This window comes from Lactuca sativa, chromosome 2 (assembly GCF_002870075.4).
Source record: "Lactuca sativa cultivar Salinas chromosome 2, Lsat_Salinas_v11, whole genome shotgun sequence".
In the NCBI taxonomy this organism is placed as follows: domain Eukaryota; kingdom Viridiplantae; phylum Streptophyta; class Magnoliopsida; order Asterales; family Asteraceae; genus Lactuca; species Lactuca sativa.
Genome location: NC_056624.2, coordinates 128,481,447 through 128,498,492, shown reverse-complemented (window position 1 = coordinate 128,498,492; position 17,046 = coordinate 128,481,447).

The window sequence follows — 17,046 nt, the reverse complement described above, 5'->3', positions numbered from 1 at the left end:
GAAGTCCTCGCAGCATTTGACGTTGTGGCCGGTACGTATTCTTATTTTATTCTTTTGAGTTATTTGGTACTTCTATTGTGATTGTGTATAGGTACTTTCTTGTGATTTATTTGCCTTCCTTGGTGTTGTTTGACTCGGGTGCGATTCGGTCATTCGTATCTTTAGCTCTTAGTCATCACCTCAGTATCCATCGAGAGGCGTTAAGTCGACCTTTGAGAGTTTCCATAGCCGATGAGCATGCGGTGTTTGCGACTGATATGATCCGAGGATGTGTGCTTGATATTTTCGGAGTTGAGTTTCCGATAGATTTGGTGTCGATCACGATGAGGGATGTCTGTGTCATCGTGGGCATGGATTGGTTGAGTCGATTTGGAGTTGTGATCGACTGTGAGCGCCAACTGGTGACTATATGACACCCTAGCGGGGGAGTACTTACAGTATACGATGAGGGCACTAGATCAGGAACAGCGTTCTGCTCTGCTGCCAGGGCGAGGCAGAGTTTGCATCAGGGATGTATGGGGTTTCTAGCGTATGTGATAGATGCAAGGGCTTCTGCGGAGAGATCAAGTTCTCTCTGTGAGGTTCCAATAGTGTGCGAGTTTCCAGATGTTTTTCCCGAGGAGTTGTCGGTTGTGCCTCTTGAGAGGCAGGTAGAGTTTCAGATTGACTTAATGCCGAGTGCGGCTTCTATTGCCAAGGCACCCTATCACCTTGCATCTCCAGTGATGTAGGAGTTATCCTCTCAGCTGCAAGAGCTGTTGGGGAAAGTGTCTATCAGGCCGAGTAGTTCACTGTGGGGAGCCTCGATCCTTTTTTTCAAGAAAAAGGATGGTTCACACCGGATGTGCATTGATTACCGGGAGTTGAACAAGTTGATGGTCAAGAACCGTTACCCACTTCCGAGGATCGACGATTTGTTCGGTCAGTTGTAGGGGGCATCTTGGTTTTCCAAGATCGATCTGATGTATGGGTATCATCAGATGAGAGTCCTCGAGGAGGATATCCAGAAGACGGCCTTAAGGACACGTTATGGGCACTATGAGTTCGTGGTGATGCCTTTCGGGCTCAGCAGCGCACCGGCGGCATTCATGGACCTCACGAACCGGGTGTGTAGGCCCATGTTGGATCGTTCAGTGATTGTGTTCATCAATGATATTTTGGTGTATTCGATGTCTAGAGAGCAACATGAGGAGCACCTAAGAGAGATTCTGGGGGTATTGAGATCGGAGTGGCTCTATACCAAGTTCTCCAAGTGTGTCTTCTGGTTACGAGAGGTCTAGTTCCTGGGACACCTCGTTAATCAAAATGGTATTTTGGTCAATCCGGCCAATATTGAGGCAGTTATGAGATGGGAGGTGCCGAGATCCGCCTCTGAGATCCGGAGTTTTCTAGGGTAGGCTGGGTACTATCGTAGATTTATCAGAGATTTCTCCAAGATTGTCGTCCCACTCATCAGTTTGACCCAGAAGGGTGTCGCGTTTACTTGGGGTCCCGAGCAGCAAACCTCATTTGAGACCCTTCACCAGAGACTGTGCGAGGCTCCCGTATTAGCCCTTCCGGAGGGAAAGGAGGGTTTTTTAATTTATTGTGATGCATCTATTTCTGGCTTGGGTGCGGTACTGATGCAGAGAGGGCACGTGATAGCATACGCATCGAGGCAGTTGAAGCCTCATGAGACTAGATATCCCACCCACGATCTGGAGCTGGGGCCAGTGGTGTTTTCCCTCAAGATCTGGCGTCATTACCTATACGGGGTTCGGTGTACCATATACACGGACCACAAGAGTTTAAAGTATCTTATGGATCAACCCAACCTTAACATGAGACAGAGGAGATGGTTGGATGTAGTGAAATATTATGAGTACGAGATCCTGTATCATCCAGGCAAGGCTAATGTGGTAGCCGACGCCCTGAGTCGTAGAGCAGAGAGTATCCCAATCCGAGACGTGTGCATGAGGATGACAATGATGACTCCAGTCTGGGATATCACTTGAGAGGCTCAGGCGGAGGCCGTGAGACCAGAGAACCGAAAGAGGGAGCGGGTGATTGGGCAGGTGTCCTAGTTTGTGACGGACAGCTGTGGGCTTATGATCTTCCAAGGAAGGATTTGGGTGCCCTATACGGGCGGAGCTCGACGTACCCTGATCGAGGGGGAGCATAGATCGAGATTCTCGATCCATCCTGGGGCCACTAAGATGTATTTGGACCTGAATAGGGATTATTGGTGGCCCTGTCTAAAGACGGAGGTTGCGTGGGTAGTCGAGAGGTGCTTGACCTGTCGTCGGGTTAAGGCCGAGCACCAATGTCCTCATGGCATGTTGCAACCACTGGAGGTTCCCCAGTGGAAGTGGGAACAAATTTCTATGAATTTTATCACAAAATTTCCGTGGACCGCGCGGGGTGTCGACGCGATTTGGGTGATTGTAGACCGACTAGCGAAGAGCGCTCACATTCTTGCTATCAGTGAGAGCTCTTCTGCTGAGAGTTTGGCAGAGACATATGTGAGATAGGTGGTGGTTCGTCATGGAGTCTCGACATCTATAGTGTCTGATCGGGATGTGCATTTTACTTCCAGATTCTGGAAGAAGTTCCATGAGGAATTGAGAACGTGATTGCATTTTAGTACAACCTACCACCCTCAGACGGACGGACAGAGTGAGCGATTCAGACGCTCGAGGACATGTTTCGAGCATGTGTTTTGGACTTTGGTAGAAGTTGGGACACATACTTACCCTTGGCTGAGTTTTCTTACAACAACAGCCACCATTCCAGTATCGACATGACTCCTTTTGAGCTCCTTTATGGGAGGAGGTGTCGGACTCCCATCTGTTGGGGAGAGGTACGACAGCGTGTGATGGGTGGCATTGAGATAGTGCTAAATATGACTGAGCAAATTCAGCAGATCAGACAGTGATTATTGATGGCTCAGAATCGCCAGAAGTGTTATGCGGACAGCCGACGGTCCAAACTTAAGTTTCAGGTTGGGGATTTCGTTCTCCTAAGGGTATCCCCGTGGAAAGGGGTAATACAGTTCAGGAAGAGAGGCAAGCTGGGACCCCGATACATCGTCCCTTTCAGGGTGATCGCTAGAGTGGGTAAGGTAGCCTACCGCTTGGAGCTACTTGCGGAGTTGAGCCAGATCTGTAACACCTTCCATGTGTCCCAGTTAAGGAAGTGTGTGGCCGATGAGATGGTAGTGGTACCACTAATGGACATTCACGTGGATGCAAGCCTATATTATATTGAGAGACCTATCATGATTATGGATCGAAAGGTGAAAGTGTTATGGAACAAAGAGGTCCCCCTAGTTCAGGTTCAGTGGCAACATCGGAATGGGTCCGAGACGACTTGGGAGCCAGAGTCCGAGATGCGGGAGCAACATCCGGACCTATTTAAGGAGCATGATGTCACACCCCAAAACCAAGAACGGCGGAAACATTCTGGGGCAGAGGACTTCATGTACAGTATCACAACACAGTAAATGTAAATAAGCAAACAACATCATCCATTGCATTAAATATATAATTTTAATACAAGCGTGTTCTTTACAGTTTTAGACACCAAAAATATAATGTAAATCAAAATAATATGATGAGTCTTGAAGGCGCTCCATCTTCTCAAAAGCTGGCATCGGTACCTGTCTACTGATGACCTAAGAATACAAGTTATTTTGAAAGAGTTTATCAGCATTAAGCTGGTGAGTTCATAAGTATTTTAGTGTTGATGTTTGTTATCAAAACGTTTGAACGTGTCTCAAGTATAAGTTTGTAAAATGTATGTAAGTGTTTGTAAAAGTTTGAATCTCTTAGAAAAACCTATATTTTCTAGTAAAGTAGCCTTCTACCAAGGCTTAAATGTTTTGTATGCTCGTTTGTTGTAAAAATGTGTAATTTCCCAAGTGTAACTATCATTTAACAAATATAGTTTGTACATTAATGTTTAAGTGAGGTTATCACTAAAAATATGTAATGGGTAAATCATTGTAGTACTGTAGTTTTGTATTATAGGAACTACTGCTGTACTAACTACCTTAAACTGGATTTATATTAAGGTATAATGTGATAATTGCACCATACTATCGACTGGTAACAACGACATACGAATGGTCGTAATAACGGAATGACGTTTGGCACCCGCAGACCTGCAGGTTCGGCTGTAGCTAGCAGCAAGGTGTAGGATATTCAATCCAGTATAGATCTATACGCAAACTCACGCTCTCCCTCCAAGAGAATTCTGGCTACAACTCGGGCCATGACATTTAAGGCATGCTCCGATCCAGTGGATCACAATTGTTATCGTATTCTTGTATATGTAATGTTTCTCGTTCTAGTATAGTTGTATATGTTCTCCTCCTAGTATAGTTGTATATGTTCTCTTTCTAGTATAGTTGTATATGTTCTCATCCTAGTATTGTTGTATATGTTCTTTTTCTAGTATAGTTGTATATGTTCTCATAGTAATGTAATGTATAGACTCATGAATGAACTGACTCTTTGATCTAGCAATTGTAGTAGTATGATCCTGTGTTACCCCGATGGTAACTTACTAGTGATGTGTATAGTACGCATGAATATGGAAGTACCTTTATATGTATATATGTATATTTGATATATAACTAATATTGAAACGACCTTCGGATGGTCACCCGAAATCCCACCAGACCACATCCAAATCGAGAAAAAAGAAATAGGGCGGATGGCCTTCCTAAGGCCTTTAAACATTGCTTACATATCTATACATATATGGGCATGCAATTTATAAGAAGTATAACAAAGTTTAAATAAAAGTATTTGGTAAGTAAAAGAGTTTGTAAACATTTTGAAGTAAAGTAGTTTGATAAACAGTTTGAATAGTGATAAAATCATTGGTTTTCTAGTTATTAATCACATGTGATTAATGCAATCACATGTGATTGATTTCAATAACTATAAGCATTGAACTTGTATTCCCCCCCCCCCCCCATAAAGTATTTAAAACATTTAAAAGTATTTCAAAGGTTAATTTAAGGGGTATGAACTCACTTGTGGTGAGTGGCTTGGATTGTAGTGTCGGATACCGTGCTAGGTGGCAAACGGAGATTTGTTCACACGCACGAGCCTAGTTATCATATAATAAGCATATATATATATATATATATATATATATATATATATATATATATATATATATATATAACTAATTAGCCAAATAATAACTTAATGAAATAAGTTGGGACACTCAGGAACATGTAAACACTTGGTATAAGTGTTATAGGTCCTAATGGTTGCATCTAAGTTGCTACGGGACAAGGCTAAAGGGGTTTAATGTACCAAATGACCTTGTATATGAGTTTACCACCCAACAAACCCCACCTTTGGATTTTACGGTCGTAAACCCTTGAGTTTACGGCCGTGAACTCTTGACTTGGTGGTTTTGGGTGTTTTAAAGTGTTAAATGATTTCTAGAGTAAGCCTAGCATTGGTGGTTTAATCCTTTAGGTAGTTTAGGACCTTAGAATGCTCCTTTGAGGAGTTTACGGCCTAAAGACCATATCCCCTAGAGTTTTGCGGCTGTAAACTCCTATGGGGTGGGTGTTTTAATTCATTTAAGCCTCTTGCACACAAAGGATAAATTCTAGACTTTTGTTTAAGGCTAAAGGGGACTTTAGGCACACTTTGGTGCCTTTACTTGGAGTTTATGGACCAAGAGCATATCCTTGGCTGTAAACTCCCTTTTAGGGGTGATTTTGATGTGTTTTACTACCCATTCAAGCTACAAGTAATAGAGGGTTATTGTCTTAAAGTCTTAGGAGTGTTTAGGGCACTTTAAGCCCATGAAAAAGGGGTTTACGGTCCAAGAAAATCTTGGGCCGTAAACTCCTAAAACTAGTTGTCCTTGATTGTGTTTTAGCCTTAAAAGATCATACATAATGTCCTTAACTAGCTACCTAACAAGGAAATGGGACTAGGTAGCTCTTAGGCTTCGTTTTGGAGTTTACTCCCCAAGAACGTTCTTGGGCGGTAAACTCCCGAATCTCACATATTAGACATGCAATCTATGTTAATAAGCATAAAACAAACATTATAACACAACTAGAGAAGTGTACTCACGATTTGGGATGAAAACCCGAAGATCCGTGAGAGAGAATATGGCTTTTCTCTAGTTGGAAATGTGAATAATGAATAATTTAGTTGAGAAATCTATTTATAGTCCTGAAATATTTTGGCAGAAAATATTTTATTCTGGAATTGGACTCTAACATGATGAAGTGTTGAAATGCTCAAGTTTCACAAACCCATGAGCATCCACTCTCCTGATATCTCCTTAAATGTAAACCCTAATGTACACAACTTATTCGGAAAAGTCTGAAGTTCATTGAAACTGGACTAGCTTCTATTGGATAGTTAATGTTCGTACAAAATGGAACTTTCGGGTTGTCACACATGACTTTGAGGGCAAAGTCTGATCCTAGTGGGGGAGAATTGTAACATCCCGAATCCATGTATACCTCGAGAACCTTGATCTTTTGAGCTATTGTCATTTGTTGGCCTTATTTATAAATGAGTGAAAAACAAGTACACGGGGCGTACCTAACGGTACACTTAACATACTCGTCAACGTGCATGTAACGCAGAGACCACCTAGTACACTGGGTGTACCTCTGAGTAAGTTGGGCGTACTAGGCCCAGAATGCAACACTAATTTGGGGTGAGTCCCCAATATAAGGAACATGATGGCCTCATTTTTGGCCACCATTTCCAGAGAGAAAACCCTAAGAGTGCCCTAATATCCATTCTAGAGCTTGTGTGTGTGTGTGTGTTTGAGCTTTGAGAGAGAGTTTTTCTAGTTTTGAAGAGAAGAGAAGGCCTTGAAGAAGGAGAGTTGGAGTCCAAGCTTCTAGATCTGAGCAAATCTAGGTGGAAAGCTTCTCTTTGAGGTATAAATCTTCAGACTTTGCGTTTCCTTTCTTATGAGCATGTTATGTTGAGCATTTTAGGGTTTTGTCCCATAAAGGTGGAGTCTTGATGAGATCTTGAACTCCAGATTCTAGGACCAACCCCTTTTGAGTGTATGAGTGGTGTTATGCCATAAAAATCCAATCTTGGTTGGTAAAATCACTCCTTGCCTGAGTTATGAGACCATTGGGACAAAAGAGTGTATATTTTTGGAGGATGGTGACTTTTCAGCCATGCAAAGGCATAAAGTCCATGACTTTATGGATTAAGAGGCATTAGAAGGTCCAGATCTGAGATATGAGCTTATGTCTTAACGGATTAAGACCATAAATATGAGAAGAGTGAAACTGGGGCGTACGTTGGGCGTAACCCCAGTACGCGCAGCGTATGGGTCGAGCACCCCCGATTCTGGATTGATGCCGAGTACGCCTAGCGTAGGGAGTTGGAACGCTCAACGTACTCCCTACTGATTGACTTTTGTTGACATTTAGGGTTTGGTCAAGATTGAGGACTATGAAACTTTAGAGGGGTAAAATGGTCTCTTACCCTTCTATGAGTTGTAGAAGGGTTAGTCTACTTTCTTGAGGACCAATATTAATTAGGGATAATTATTATATGTTAGGCGGAGGCTAGACCGGTGGGTAGAGATCAAGATCCTGAGTGTGAGATTTTCGTTCATTAGCTTACGAGGTGAATCTTCTCACTATATTGACCTTGAGTGGTAATTTTTATGTGTGACTAGAGGGTCTTATGTGCATGAGCTGTGTAATGAGATATCCTACTATTTTCTTTGTGTTATGCTTTTTGTGTATTATATTGAGATGCTCAGTTGAGGGACCGTAGGGTCCACCTGAGTTGTGGGACCGGAGGGTCCCACTGAGACACATTGACTAGAGGGCCTTATTGAGTTATAGCCTCGAGTGGCTAATGTGATGTGTGTGGTATTTTGAGGAACCCACTAAGCTTTATGCTTACCGTGTTATGTGTTTCAGGTAGTTCCGAGGATCGCGGCAACGCACCGGCATGATTATACACACTGGTGGGAGATTGTTTTTATGATTCTGGGATTGTGTTTTATTTGTTGACATTTGAGACATATGTGATTTTGAGAATTATGTAACGAGTTTTTATTGTGTTTGAAAATGAAAATTTTGTTTGAAAATTTACGTCGTTACACCCATTCAAGTTTCGCGACTACACCGGCACGACGCCGCATATCATAAAAAGTGAATTTTTGATAAACTACTTTTTAGCCTTAGTGAAAAAAAAAAAGTCGTCGTATACGTTAAAACGAGAACGTACATAAAAAGAACGTCCAAATCTGATTTCATTAAAGGAAGTTATGATTTTTCTAAGATTTAACATAACAATACACAACCTGGAAATCAAATTTTAGATAGATCGATTTTTAGCCGACACAACCTAAACGAGAATTGAATACCCTGTTAATAGGAGCTCAGCGACATAAAGACAGTTGAAAACGGACATTGGGTGACAAAGTTATGAATTTTTACCAGACTTAAACTGTCTAAGCCTCTTAAAATATAACTTTAAAAATAAAGTAAAAATTACCCGACAAAGTCTAAACAAGAGTTGTAGATCCCGTCGATACCTATGTGTGCATATAAAGAACGTCAAAAACAGAGCTTGTATGCGAAACTTACGGACATTAGAAGATAATTAGTTTTTGGAGTAACCAGCGAGTGACACGTGGCGTAATCTGAGTCGCACCTTCTTCCCCATGGATTTGCACGAGATCATGACATGTGGCACAATACGCCCAATGTAATTTTTATTATGCTCAACGTAACCCTTAAAAACCGATTATGCTCAGTGTAATTCTTTAGTACGCTCAGCGTACTCGATGCTGGCAGCCTATAAATAGAAGTGTTTTTCACTCTTTTTCTCAAAGATCTTCACCCATTTCTCTCCCACACACCCCCAAACCCTCTAATCCTTTTTCCTAGCACCTCCTACGTGTTAGTAGTGAGTCCTATAATGGCAGTAGGCCCCGAGAAGAAGAGCTTTTGGCTCAGAATTTCTGCCCGTGCAGAGCCTGGTTTCTCGCTAAACTCCCCTTGTAAGTGAAGTATGTTTACCATACTTTAAGTATAACTTATGTTTAAGTTGATTACCATTATTATGAACCTATAAAGAAGATTTATCTGTGATTCTAAATCGTTATACTAATTGATCTACTTACACGAATGATGTCTAGGCTGTGATTTAGTGAGGTGATTAAAGTAGGATTTCCAAACAGTATACTTCGTATACCAAACGGACCCTAGCTCCTATATGATCCAAACTGGTTGTTCCTTACTTGATACATCATGAAAATAGTCTTTGAGTTAATGATAAATCTAGGCTAATAATTAGTCGCAATAAAGAATAAAACTTAATGATAATAATAATAGGTTTCGTCACAGGAAAAGACAATTGCTAGAAGCAAAACGCCATCTGAATTCCGAGTCGTCACGTTAACAAGTGAGTGCATAATTACTTTCATTTTACACATATATATGAAGTATTTAGTATTAATACATGTTATATGTGCTTATTATCTATGTTCCTGATATCTATGCTAGATGAACGATTTGTACATGTTTTACTTGATTTAAACTGTATATGTATTTTTACACCTATAAATATATTGGGTAAAGATGGGTAGATTAAATATGGTATGGATGATGAGAGATGAAATATGATATAGATGTTGAGAGGTGAGAGATGATGAGAAACCTTGACTTTAATGTTGATCCGGTCATCTAGCAGAGTACAGATGACAACCACGGACGATTCTAGCCAGTCCAGTGGAACGCTAGCAGGGTCGCAACCTATAGGTTTTTTTTGAGCTACATGTTCACCAGATGTACTCTAAAAATCTTGGCAGCTATGCCTAATGGATAATATTGACAGATGTGTGTAATAGATAACAATGACAGTTCTTCCTAATAGATAACAATGGCAGTTGTGCCTCATAGATAACAATGGCAGTTGTGCCTAATAGATAACATTGGAAGCTATGTACTTAGTGCCTATTAGATAAACTCTGGCAGCGATGGACTTCGTGCCTATTCCTTAGAACAATCCTTAGGAATGAATGAATGATGAATAGATGATTCTTAGGGAAGATCCTTAAGAATAAAGAAGATAATGGGGATGGGAATTTGGGTTAATTTTTTGATGATTAAAAATAGTAATCATATTATTGTGGGTTGAAAACCCTATGTACTCACTAGGTTTCCCAATCTGACTAACTCAGTTTATTTGTATCACAGGTGTCAAATTGAAGATACATTACACGGAGAATTTAAAGGAGGTGTAATTCATTAGTGTAAATGAATTTAAGGTTTGTTTATACTTATGTTTCTGTATTAATGATGACATCCCAATGTTTTAATATAAACAAAATACATTTCTTCGAAAATGCTTTGATAATATATTTGTCATATTTTTGGGGGGAAATTCCGCAATAATATTCTTCAAAAATGATACTATGATTTTAAAATAAACATAAATAAAATTTTTAAAATTACCGTGGATTTGGGGATATCACAATTGGTATCAGAGCATTAGTTTAAGCGAACTAGGAATATTTGAGGATTTCTAGACTTAAACTTAGAATGTTAAGCGATGATTGTGAGATGAGTGTCTACTATATTTAGGAAGTATGCTTGAATAGGCACGAGCACTAGCTTATTTAGGAAGATTCCTGGATTGCTTTTATGTGCTAAATGATTTATGCTATAATAGGCATTATATGCTTTATGATGCTATTAGATCTATGGTATATTGCGGACCAGACCTATAAATTTTATGTGTTCTAAACGTTTTATTACGGTATTAGAACTGGTATATAACTTTTCGGAGTGATAAGGAGATTTATACGTCTATCATAAATAAAACTTTCCCTATCTTAGTTCTCGTCGTTGTACACTAAACATCTGCTAGAGTGCATAGATCGAAATGATGAGAACTCACAATGGATTAGGAAATTCTAATGGAAACTAACAGCCTGAACCACGAGTGATTGAGTGTGCACCAGAGGTAGCAGCTGGACCCAAGCCTTTCACAATGGCAGTAGTACAAGCAATGATACAAATGATGTTAGATCATCAAATGAAAGAAACAACGCGTCTACTTCAACAGAATAGGGATGAACCTACTATGCCTACTGTGTTGGCTGAACTGAACATCAAACAGCCAGAAGAAGGGAATTACAGTAGAACCATTAGTCAAGCTGAACTGCCAGTGGTTAGAAGAAATAACCAAGATGAAGGAATTGAAAGCAACGGATGCAAGTATAAAGACTTTACGACTTGCAAACCATCAAATTTTACTGGGAAAGAAGATCAAATTGGAGTTATGGACTAGATCTCTGAGATGGAGCTAGCTTTCATAACATGTGGTTTCAAGGGTAAGATACAAATCACTTATGCTGTGCGTCAATGTAGGGGAGGGGTTATCCGTTGGTGGAACACTTTTTGGGAAAGATCATAAGCCCCAATGATCCACTACAACTAACATGGGCAAAATTCTCAGTACACTTTAAACACAAGTTCAGCTCAGCCCAAAACATGCTAGAGCTAGAGAACTAGTTTCTAAGGTTGAAAAAGGGCAATATGTCCATTGATGAGTATATCAATGCCTTCACAGACAAGATGGAGTTTTCTTTGCGTATCTTCCCTAACGAGCTAACAAAAATTGATAAGTATACAAAGGGACTACCATGGGAGTATATTGTGCCAATACGCCAGACACCTACTCTTGAGGCGACCATCTGGACTGCTAATTCTTTCAAAGAAATGATCAAAGGCAGAACTGCCAACAAGGTTGAAGTTGGCAAGAAGAGGAAATTTGAGGGATCTTCAAGGTCCAATAAGAACAACATGTTCTCAAAGTCTGGAGGAGGAGGTGAAGCAAAATGGTGTGAGAAGTGCAAAAAGAAACACTCTGGAAAATGTGGTGAGGAGATGACTTGTTTTAAGTTTGGGAAGACTGGGTATTACGCCAATGAGTCTATATTAACAGGAGGGTGTGTTACAGATGTAATGCAGAAGGGCATATTTTTAGGGACTGCCCGAAGAAAAATGAAACAACAAGACCGAATGCACCACCAAAGCCAAAGGCAAGATCATTCCAGATGATCCTCGATGAAGCATGTGACAATGCAAGGGATTAGGAGTAAGGATCTCTCAATTAGCCATATAAATAGTATCATGTGTTGTAGCCTAATATAAGTGGCATAGTATAGGGTGAACTTGAATATCTATGTAATCGTTTCAAGAAATAATATAAACCTTAGTTATGTTATCCGATGTGTTAAATGACTATGTGAAATTCTTGTCTGGTGACTTGGAGAACTGCGAGACAATACTTGGGACGAGTATGAGTAGGTGTGAAAAGTAGTAGAGGCCTATACTACTAGAAGCATAGGAGCCGCACTTAGATCAGGTAAAGTCACAATGTTACTAAGGCGCTAGTAATTGATTCTATTTTGTTCATGTCTGTCGTTACCATCATTTCGGTAATGACTAAGAAGATGATTGTTACTCCGACCCTAGTGGTCGTATCAAATCGAATCTGGATAAGATGAGTATGTTATATGGTTCAGAGAACCAAGTTCGATGTAGCATCTTACTTAAGCCAGAAGATTGAAGTGAAAGATAATTGAAGCGATCAATAGAAGTATCGTGATTGTTGAAGCTTGTAGCTAGAAGTTCTACATGCTAGAAAGTGATTATATCACATTATAACATGTAGGAAGGTATATTCCATTATGGAATTTGACTCAAAAAGACATGAGTCTAAGAATTGGATCATACAATGAAAGGTCATTAGAACATGACCCATCAGTCTGTTATAGTAATCAAAGAAAAGAACTTATCTTAAGTTAAGTTTGTTAAGAAAGAGAAAGAGTCTCCAATAAATATGGAGTCTGTAACTCAAAGGTTACGATTGAAAGTCCAACATGAGATAAAGAGCGGGTGCAAGAATAAGCACCGCCATTAGTCAAGAGGTCCAAGGGTTAGATACTCATTTGAAAGAACATACGAGTTATGGTTATTACCTAGGGTGAAAAGATAATGTGTGGAGTCATTATACAAACCTTGTTTTGTTGATGATTTCGGGACGTAATCATCCTAAGGGGGAGATAATTGTAACGCTCGCAGATTCGGGATACTTAATTTAGAGACAATAAGCGATAAAAATGACTTTTTATAGAAATTATTTAGAATAAATAGCCTTAACCAAAGTTATAATATATGTCCCAAGGATTTCGTACATATAAAGAACGCTAAAATCCGACATATAACGAAGAAGATATGACCCGTTGAAGTTTCGCAACTAAACCTGCACGATGTTGTGTATCGTAAAAAGTGAATTTTTGATAAACTATTTTTCAGCCTTAGCGATCTAAACGAAATTCGTAGCATTACACAGCCCGGAAATCAAATTTCAGATCGATCGATTATTAGCCAACACAACCTAAACGATCTCTAAAATGATGTCGGATGACAAAGTTATGAATCTTCAATGGAATTTAACTGTCTAAGCATGTTAAAATATAACTTTAAAAATAAATCAAAATTAGCCAATGGAGTCTAAAAGAAAGGTGTAGACCACGTCGATACATACGCGTGGATATAAAGAACGTCAAAAACGGAGCTCGTATGCAAAAGTTACAGATTTTAGAAGATAATTAGTTTTTGGAGTAACCAACGAGTGACACGTGGCGCAGTCTGAGTTACACCTTCTTCCCCACGGCTTTACACGAGATCGTGACACATTTCATATTACGCCAAACGTAAATTTGAGTATGCTCAGCGTAACCCTTAAAAACCCATTACGCTCAACGTAAATCTTTTGCTTACAGCTCTTCACCCATTTCTCTCCCAAACACCCCCAAACCATCTAAGCCTTTTCCTAGCACCTCCTAGGTGTTAGTAGCAAATTCTGGAATGCCAGAAGGCCCCGAGAAGAAGAGTTTTTGGTTCAGAAGTTCATCCCACATAGAGCCCGTTTTCTTACTAAATCCCCCTTGTAAGTGAGTTATGCTTACAATACTTTAAGTATAACTTATGTTTAAGTTCATTAACATTATTATGAACCTATAAAAAAAAATTATCAGCGATTCGCAGTTGTTATACTGATTGATCTACTTATGAGGATGATGTCTAGGTTGTGATTCAGTGAGGTGTTTAAAATAGGATTTCCAAACAGTATACTTCGTATACCAAACGGACCTTACCTCCGATATGATCCTACTTGGTTCTTCCTTACTTGATACATCATGAAAGTAGACTTTGAGTTAATGATGAATCTAGACTAATAATTAGTCGCAATAAAGACTAAAAATTAGTGATAATAATACTAGGTTTCGTCAAAGGAAAAGACAATTGCTAGAAGTGAAGCGTTGTCCGAATTTTGAGTCGTCACTTTAACAAGTGAGTACATAGTTACTTTCATCTTACACACAGATATTAAGTATTTAATATTAATACATGCTATATGTGGTTATTATATGTATTCCTGATATCTATGCTAGATGAACGATTTATACATGTTTTACTTGATTTAAATTGTATATGTATTTTTATACCTATAGATATATTCGGTAAAGATGGGTGAATTAAAGATGATATGGATGATGGGAGATGAAATATGATATAGATGTTGAGTGGTGAAAGATGAAGAGAAGCCTTGACTTTAATATTGATCCGGTCATCTAGCAGAGTATAAATAACAACCATGGAGGCATGGACGATGACATCCCAATGTTTATTTGTATCATATGTATCGATGCGAAAATACATTATACTGAGAGATTTAAGGAGATGTAATTTATTAATGTATATGAATGTAAGGTCTGTTTATACTTATGTGTCTGTATTGACGATAACATCTCAATGTTTTAATATAAATAAAATACATTTCTTCGAAAATGTTTTGGTAATATATTTATCATATTTTAGGGAATAATTTTGCAATAATATTCTTCAAAAAGAATACCCTGATTTTAAATAAGCATTAATAAAAATTTTAAAATGACCGTGAATTTAGAGATGTCACACAATTACTAGATGGTCTATCTAGTGGACTTTGTGCATTTAATTGAGAACTATACAGAACTATACATCTAGCAGAATACAATGATATGTGGATGCACCACAATAGCATAACAATATGCATGAAATGCATTTCTTGTAAATCAATCTTTACTTAGTGAGGACCGTAGATGATGGCGATATCAATAGTTGCATGATTTAGGAAATGTTGCAAACCACCACAAAGCGGAAGCATGTCGAAAACCTAGTTTTCTTAAAAAAATTAACTCGTATTATATTCATTTTGACTCTTCAATGTCGATAGAATATCACGTGGTGGGACATTATTATTTGTTATTTCTACCACCATAAACGGATCATTTTTGGTCAACTAATTTGCAAATGAACGACCCTCCACATATTTATATTTGTAGGAATGGTGATTATGTTCACTATTTGTAAGATTCAAATTCCAAAAATTATAAATATGAAAGGGTATTTTTTGTCCTTGTATTTCTGTGATATGCACTTGATTTTTGAACACATATGCACTTGATTTGAATTTGATATCTTTATAATAAACACATAGCTAAGAGATCGTGCCACATTTTGAACTCACTATTAAATTTTCACGAATGATGAAAAAAACACATATCTAGTCAATCTGAAAATTATCCAACAAAATTATAACATATAACAACCTGCAAATACATACCTGACCCAGTTTGAAAACTCAATATATGATTTAATTGTGTGTGTATATATATGAGATAAAATTTTCTTTAAGGAAATTGAAATATAAGAATGTAGGGTTTAAAATTTTCGAATATTTACGGCTCTAATTGAAAGTATTAATCGGTATGGACTTATATAATTTGATAAAGTTAGATTATTCGTGTTGTTTAACTATTTAGAAGTATGAATATGTGCGTCTTCTGATTTGAAAGTATAAATCAGGAAGTGATATAACAAGTTAATATAGGATATTACGATTTGATTGAAAGTATGAGTTATTTCTCTATTAATTAAAAGTACGAATTATTTTATCTGTCAATCATTATATATATATATATATATATATATATATATATATATATATATATATATATATATATATATATATATATATATATATATATAAAAGGTAAGTTCAATTGAGAAAATAAAAAATGTTAACAATGTGGGAATCATTATCAGCCACTCATTTATTTTTTTCCGCAAAAACCTTCATCGTACCGGTGGAAATAGGAAAGGAATACAAATATGTTTTCCAACAAAATATGTTTATTTAAACTATACTAATTATTATCTTACTATATACAAAAACATAGTTTTTTTTTTCAGTTTTTTAACTTTTAAAGAGCTATTTTCTCGAAAAATGATTTTAAATATATCAAAATTCATAACTTTTTATTCTTTATAAATAAACATCCATATTGATATAGTTTTAAGATAATTTTTTTTATAGTTTCAGCTATCGTTATTCATAAATAAATAAAAATTCATCAGATTTTTGCTACGTTATATTCGTTATTCATGTATGATTAAAAAAATATGATTAATTTTTTTTACAGTTTAAGTATCATTTATATTACTTATTCATATATGAATAGCAAATTCACTATAACAAAAATCTGATAAATGTTTTATTCATATATAAATATAAAATATGATGATAACTAATACACGTTTTATTCATATATTAATATAATATATGACGAAAGATGATGTAAAAAAAAAAATTAAGTAAGAAACTCTATTACGTGTTATATTCATATATGAACGATATTCAAAGTATAAAAAAAGTTAAGCATATATTTTATTCATGAGTGAATAATTAATGTACTGTAATAAAAATCTGATTGATTTTTATTCACTTATGAATAATGAGAGCTGGAACTCTAAAAATATAATTTTTTTATTTTATCTTAAAACTATATCAATATGGATGTATATTTATAGAGAATAAAAAAAATTATGAATTTTGATATATTTAAAAAAAAATTCTCGATAAAAATAGCTTTCCAAAAATAAAAAATAAACAAAAAAAAATGTTTTTATGT